The sequence below is a fragment of the Papio anubis genome, chromosome 16 (assembly GCF_008728515.1).
Source record: "Papio anubis isolate 15944 chromosome 16, Panubis1.0, whole genome shotgun sequence".
In the NCBI taxonomy this organism is placed as follows: Eukaryota; Metazoa; Chordata; class Mammalia; order Primates; family Cercopithecidae; genus Papio; species Papio anubis.
In genome coordinates this window covers 80,133,843-80,140,382 of record NC_044991.1, presented here as the reverse complement: position 1 = coordinate 80,140,382, position 6,540 = coordinate 80,133,843, and the positions used below count along the sequence as shown (strand labels likewise).

General features: G+C 44.0%; 1 long non-coding RNA gene across 1 annotated transcript; it reads right to left on the bottom strand.

Annotated features, from left to right (window-relative positions):
- Window positions 1–307: 307 nt before the first annotated feature.
- On the bottom strand, window positions 308–6,023 carry LOC103887941. The gene is made up of 4 exons (XR_652220.4): window positions 5,938–6,023; window positions 3,229–3,389; window positions 1,541–1,588; window positions 308–984 (listed from the first exon to the last, which is right to left on the bottom strand). It is a non-coding gene; the product is annotated as an uncharacterized LOC103887941 (long non-coding RNA).
- Window positions 6,024–6,540: the final 517 nt, after the last annotated feature.

Here is a 6,540-nt window from a genome sequence, read left to right as displayed (position 1 = left end):
CTCGATCTCCTGACCTCATGATCCGCCCATCTCGGCCTCCCAAAGTGCTGGGATTACAGGCTTGAGCCAACGTGCCCCGCCTGTTCTTTGTTTTTTAAGACAGAGCTTCACTCCATCGCTCAGGCTGGAGTGCAGTGGTGCAATCCTGGCTCACTGCAACCTCCAGCTCCTGGGTTCAAGCAATTCCCCTGCTTCAGCCTCCCAAGTAGCTGGGACCACAGGTGTGTGCCACCACACCTGGCTAATTTTTTTTGTATTTATTTGTAGAGACAGGGTTTTGCCATATTGCTCAAGCTGGTCTTGAACTCCTGACCTCAAGTGATCCATCCGTCCTGGCCTCTGAAAGGGCTGGGATTACAGGTGTGAGCCACCGCACCCAGTCATTAAGCCAGTTTTTGATAAAGTGCTTTTGTTGTCCCCATTTTACATATGAGGAAACGGAGGCACGGGAAGGTTAGGCAACTTACCCAAGGTAATGGAGATAGCAAATCGGGAAGCCTGGATTCAAACCTGGCGTGCCTCCAGTTGTTTTATTCTTAACAACCATGCATTACTCCCTCTTGACAGTGTTGCAGCCACAGTGAGTTTTCTATCCCCCAAATCCAGGTATTTCTTGCATTGCTTTTCCCTGCTCATATTCAGCGACTGAGAATTTAAGAAGCCTCAGTTCTTAAACATTAGCACCCATATTATCTCTCAGGACATTAAGACAGATTGATGCACCTCACCTTTGGAGCTCCTGGTATAGCAAGTCTGGGGTGGGGTCTTAGAACGTGCGTTTCCAACAGGCTCCTAGATGACACAGCAGCTGCGAGTACACAGACCACACTTTTGAGCTGCCACAAGGGTGACTTTGCTCTCCCGGCTACACTTGACAAAGTCTGGAGACATTTTTGGTTGTCACGACTCAGGGGTTGCTACTGGCATCTGGTGGGTGGAGACCAGGGACATTGCCAAACATCCCACAGCGCCCGAGAAAGAGACCTGCAGAGAAACAATGTTCTGGCCCTAAGTGCCAACAGTGTCAAGGTGAGAACCCCAACCCCACAAACCTTCATGTGTATAGGAATCGCCTGAGGATGTTGTGGAAAACGTTGGTTCTGATAAAGTAGGACTTGAGTGGCAGCTCGGATGCTGCATGGTTGTTGTTTTTTTTTTTTTTTCTTTTTCTTTTTTTTTTGAGACAGAGTCTCCCTCTGTTCCCCAGGCTGGAGTGCAGTGGTGAGATCTCAGCTCACTGCAACCTCCGCCTCCCGGGTTCAAGCGATTCTCCTGACTCAGCCTCCCGAGTAGCTGGGACTACAGGTGCCCGCCACCATGCCTGGCTAATTTTTGTATTTTTAGTAGAGATGGGGTTTCACCATGTTAGCCAGGATGGTCTTGAACTCCTGACCTCCTGATCTGCCCACCTCAGCCTCCCAAAGTGCTGGGATTACAGGTGTGAGCCACCATGCCCGGCCAGATGCTGCATTTCTAACAGGCTCTAACAGGGGATGTGGATCCAGGGACTCCACTTTGAGTAGCAAAAGCTAGGAAATACCTGGCATGGGTGGAGGTCTTGAATCAACGCTTAGGACACAATGGACTTCTAAGAAATAAAACCAAAACATTATCTTTCATTAGTTCAGAACAAAAGTAACTCTGAATTTAAATAATCCTCTTCCAACTCTCCCTGTCCTAAGTTTTGCCCTAAGAAAAGGCCTGGAGCAGAGGGGCTTAGAGGGACAGAATCCTCCATCCCTCTCCTCCAAGCTGCCAGGGGCCTCTTTAAAATGAGGAAGGACAGAGCTTAGTCACAACTGCCTTGCTTCAGTCCTGAAACATCCAGTGGAGTCTATTGTTGTCTGGAATCATGGCTTCTTTCCAAGAGGGGCACATTGGCGGTGGTGTTTGCATCTGCCTGACTTGTAGGTCTGCAATGCGAGATGAAAAAGTGGCTGTTTTTCAAATGGTTGCTCTCTTGGGAAAGGGGTATGGGAGAAAATGGACTCTCTGCGTCCAGCCCTCCAGAGATGGCACCCCAGCCCCTGTGATAAATGGCAGCATTAACAAGGTTTGGTTGAGAGAGAACCTGCAGATTTATGACTTCCTGTGTCCGCCAGCAGATGTCATTATGGCTGACAGAACAGAAGGCCTTTCAAGAGGGAGCTGGGTGGAGCTAAGAAGAGGGGAAAAAATAAAATAAAATAAAAGGCAGTAGCCAAAACGAGTGTTTGCTTAGTGGTGCTATTGTTGATACTGTCATTTTAGGGACACAGCGAAGTTTTATACTAAGCTGAACATATTGTGATATCGCGGAGGTCCTGCTTCTAAGATTTAGGCAGAAACTCTCAAATGAAAGGCAAAGTTATTGGCTTTACTCAAATAAGAAAGCCTACAGGTTTTTTGTTCCTGGCCTATTTGTACCCTTAAAAATTCTCTAGGATAAAATGGACACTTTGCACTGAATAAACATATATTTACCTTGAAATACCATTTTTGATGAGTTTTAAAATATATTCATTTTATAAATTCAGCAACTTGTTCTGAAATTCCTTTGATGTACGTATAATCTCACCCATGTTAAGAAATTGCACTCTAGGATGTCACTGGTATTTTAGGTGCCAGAAAATTTTGTGGTATTGAAAAATGGTATACATTTGGCATTCATCATGGGCCCCAAACCCGTATTAACAAATACAGCTGCTGACTCATCCTTAGCAGTAATTATAGGTCACATGTTCACGTGTCTTCCTTTTCATCTTTACCTGAAGATTTACCTTCAGTAGGTAAAGAAGGCATTTTTTTTCCAGTTGACTCTCATCTAATGGACACTGGAATGTGTCCCTTGGTCTCAGTGATCATTGCCCCAAACTGCAACCCGGAAGGAACAGCTCTGGTTACAGATAAGGAGCTGTCTTCAAATCTATCATCAACAAATCATCCCCCATCGTGGCTGCACAGCCAATGGGACTTGGCAGAAATTGAGTCATGGAGAACTTCTTGGAGGACTTGCAGAGGACGTCAGTAACACATATTACTTTTTTGCCCTGGTCTCTCAAAAAATAAAATAAAATAAAATAAAATAAAATAAAATAAAATAAACCAACAAAAACTCATTTTAAGCAAAAACTTGATTGAGAGCGTTCTATCATTAATTAATAGCCATACAGTGAATGCATGTGTTGTGGTGAATATCTGATTCCATAGAGATTTTCAAAATAACATGGTGGGTGAAAAAATGGCTACCTCTGTCATGCCTTTTGCAAACCTCTTCGGAGTGGTCGTGTAGTGATTTGCTGACGGACCAGGCTCCAGAGTCTCACTCTGAATTCTTTTCCCGGTTCTTCCACTCATGAGTTGTATGATTCTGGCCAAGTTACATAAGCTCTTCAAATCTATTTTCTCACCTTTAAAAGATGGACAATAATGGCACCACTCGCTTAGTGTTTTTTCTAATGAGGGTTGAACACTTGTTTGTAAAGTAGTGAACTGAGTGCCTGGCACAGAGAGGAGTTCAATACGTTAGCTATTGTTATAATAATTAATGTTAAAATATATTTCCTCTTTATTATTTCACAGGCAGACACGCCAAGTTATAGACTGATTCATTGGCCACCTAGAAAAGAAATCCGATAATAATAGTAATAGCATTAATTGTAGCTATCATATATTGAACACATACTAAGTGCCGGACACTGTCCTGACTACTTGACACGTAAAATCTATTGAATTTAATCCTTACAGCAACTTTATGAGGTCAAGTATTATTACTTCCATTTTACATAAGAGGAAACACAGTTTGGATGGTTTAAACCAGTGGTTTTCAAAACTGAACATGCATCAGAATCAACTGCAGGGCTTTTTAAAACAAAGATTACTGGCTCCCCTCCCCAGAGGCTCTGAATTAGTAAATATGGTCTGGGGTCCCAAGATGTTCATATGAACAAGTTCCCAGATGCTGCTGCTGCTGCTGCTGCTGATCTGGGAACCCCATCTGAGAACCACTGATTTAAGTAACTTGTTCATTGCTACACAATGAGTAAGTGGCAGAATGAGTTTTCAAATTAAAAAATTTGAATACTTTAAAAATATTGTTTATTTATTTTTATTATTTATTTATTTATTTATTTATTTATTTATTTTGAGACAGAGTTTTGCTCTGTTGCCCAGGTTGCAGTGCAATGGCGTGATCTCGGCTCACTGTAACCTCCACCTCCTGGATTCAAGACATTCTCCTGCCTCAGCCTCCCAAGTGACTGGGATTACAGGTGCGCACCACTACACCTGGCTAATTCTTGTATTTTTGGTAGAGACGGTGTTTCACCATGTTGCCCAGGCTAGTCTCGAACTCCTGACCTCAAGTGATCCACCTGCCTCGGCCTCCCAAAGTGCTGGGATTACAGGCGTGAGCCACCATGCCTGACCTGAATACATTTTTTAAATGTAATTTTAACAAATACCTATATTTCTTCAAATTTCCTAACATTCAACCTTTGAATTAATAGTTGATTGTTGAATTCACAAAGTACAATGATTTGGGTAGCTACTTGTTTGCATGAAATGCCCTGTTCCATAATGTTCTTCATGGCCCAAAACAGTTTGTGATTTCCTAGAAGGAGAGAATTTCAGGATTTCAGAGCAGTGTCAAATCCTTAAATCAACCCTGCTTGACCACTCTTGAGGTCAGCAGTCCTACTGGGTTGTAAGAGAATGCCAGGGCTGTGACCCACCCCAGCTGGAGAATTCGTTAGGAGTTCCAAGGTGGAGCCCAGCTGAGCCGGCCACACGTGGGCACCATGTGTGCCTGAGAGGCATGGCGTTTCCTTGGTCCCCAGCCAGGAAGGACTCTCAAAACATAGCCCCTTTGGACCTCAGAGGTCTCTGGAGATGCCTTCATTGACTGTCTAAGATCCAGACGCCTCCACTGCCCATGTGAGCCACTTGCAACCAGTCAGCCCAGGGGACCATTGGTAAAAAGTGCTGTCTGGAGTCAGACTGAGATGTGCTTTGACTCGTATCAGAGAGTTTGGGAATGTAGGAGAGAGACCTGCAGAAGCCCTTGATGAGAGATGTGAATGGAGACAAAAGATGCAGGCATAGAGCCCGGGTAAAGCCCTTAGTGGATAAAGTAAACCAGCAAAAGGTCAATGGTGTCTTCCTTTTCAGTTCTAAATGAAAATAACTGGAATTCAAATACACAGGCAGGAAGAAATGTGAACACTCAAGGACTCGAAGAAAACAGATAAACTGAAGAAAACAGGGATGCCTTGGACAGAGCTGATTCCTTGCTGGTGGAAGATGGGGAATTCCTATTGCTGTGATGGAAGATGGAGGAATGGGGAGCACACTGGGTTTACCATCAGGAGCCTGGGTTTCCAGTGCAGTCTCTGTAGAGTGTGGGCCAGATGAGTTTTGAGGTCTCTTCCTCTTCTGACGTACATAGATGTTACTTATTTATACACTCATTCATTCATTCATTCATTCATTCAGCAAATGTTAACTGAGCACATTGTATGGGGCAGGTATTGTTATAGACACCGGGGTAAAAGCACAGAGCCCAATCTCTTCTCTCATGGAGCTTACTCTCCAGTGATAAGAGGAAGAGAATATATAAAATAAATTATCTAGTATATTAGGATGTGAAAAGTGCCATGGAGAAAATGAAGGGAAGTAGATATGGGTTGCAATGGCCTATATGGTGGTGTGGTTGAGAAACGGCTACTTCCATTCCCAATGACAGCATTTGTTACCGTCAATAACCACCCTTTAGTTACAAAGGAGAGAAAATTAAGTCAAATTGGCCTAATGACAAAAGGAAAAATTTGGCTGCCTATAACCCAGAAGTCCAGCAGTTGTTAGTTTTAGTGTTTTTCCTCCCAGCATTCACGCCAACAATCCTTTCTGACATAACTCAGATATTCCTGTGGCTATCTAACGCTTTCCCATTTGACTTACCTACTTCCAGGGAAGGAGACACCTCCCCCAGCTCCAGGACTTAAGCCAATCAGCACATTCCCTTCCCTCATTGATCACAGTGATTGGTTCATGAGTAAGAAAGGGCTCAATGGAGCAGAATCTCAGAAATGTGTCTTGGGGAGCTTTTATTTACTGACCTAGGAGGGAAAAAAATTGGCACTGGCAGCTATCTCATAACCATAAGGAGGCCTGGAAATAAAAACCTAGGATCTTGATGGCACCATTGAGCCACTGAATAAACACACTCGAGTACATCTATCTTATGACTAGACGTATAAATGAGCCAAAAAACTTAGAACCTTTCGAGTTGGGCTTTCTGTTACTTATAATAGATAAAATGTCAAGTTCTTATATGTAGGTGCTCATCGATGACGTCATAGAGCTCCAGTTTCCTTCTGTGAGGGCTTCACTCTCAGCCTGGCTGCCCCCACAGTGGTCACCAGCAGCCTCATTCCTGGCAGCACCTGCCAAAGCTCTGCACTCCTGCTGCCTGGGTTCCCTTGGCTCATGTGCCCATCTCTGAACCCAGCCCTGAGGTCAGGGGGATAGAATGGTGATGATTCTGGGACAGACGCTCTCTCC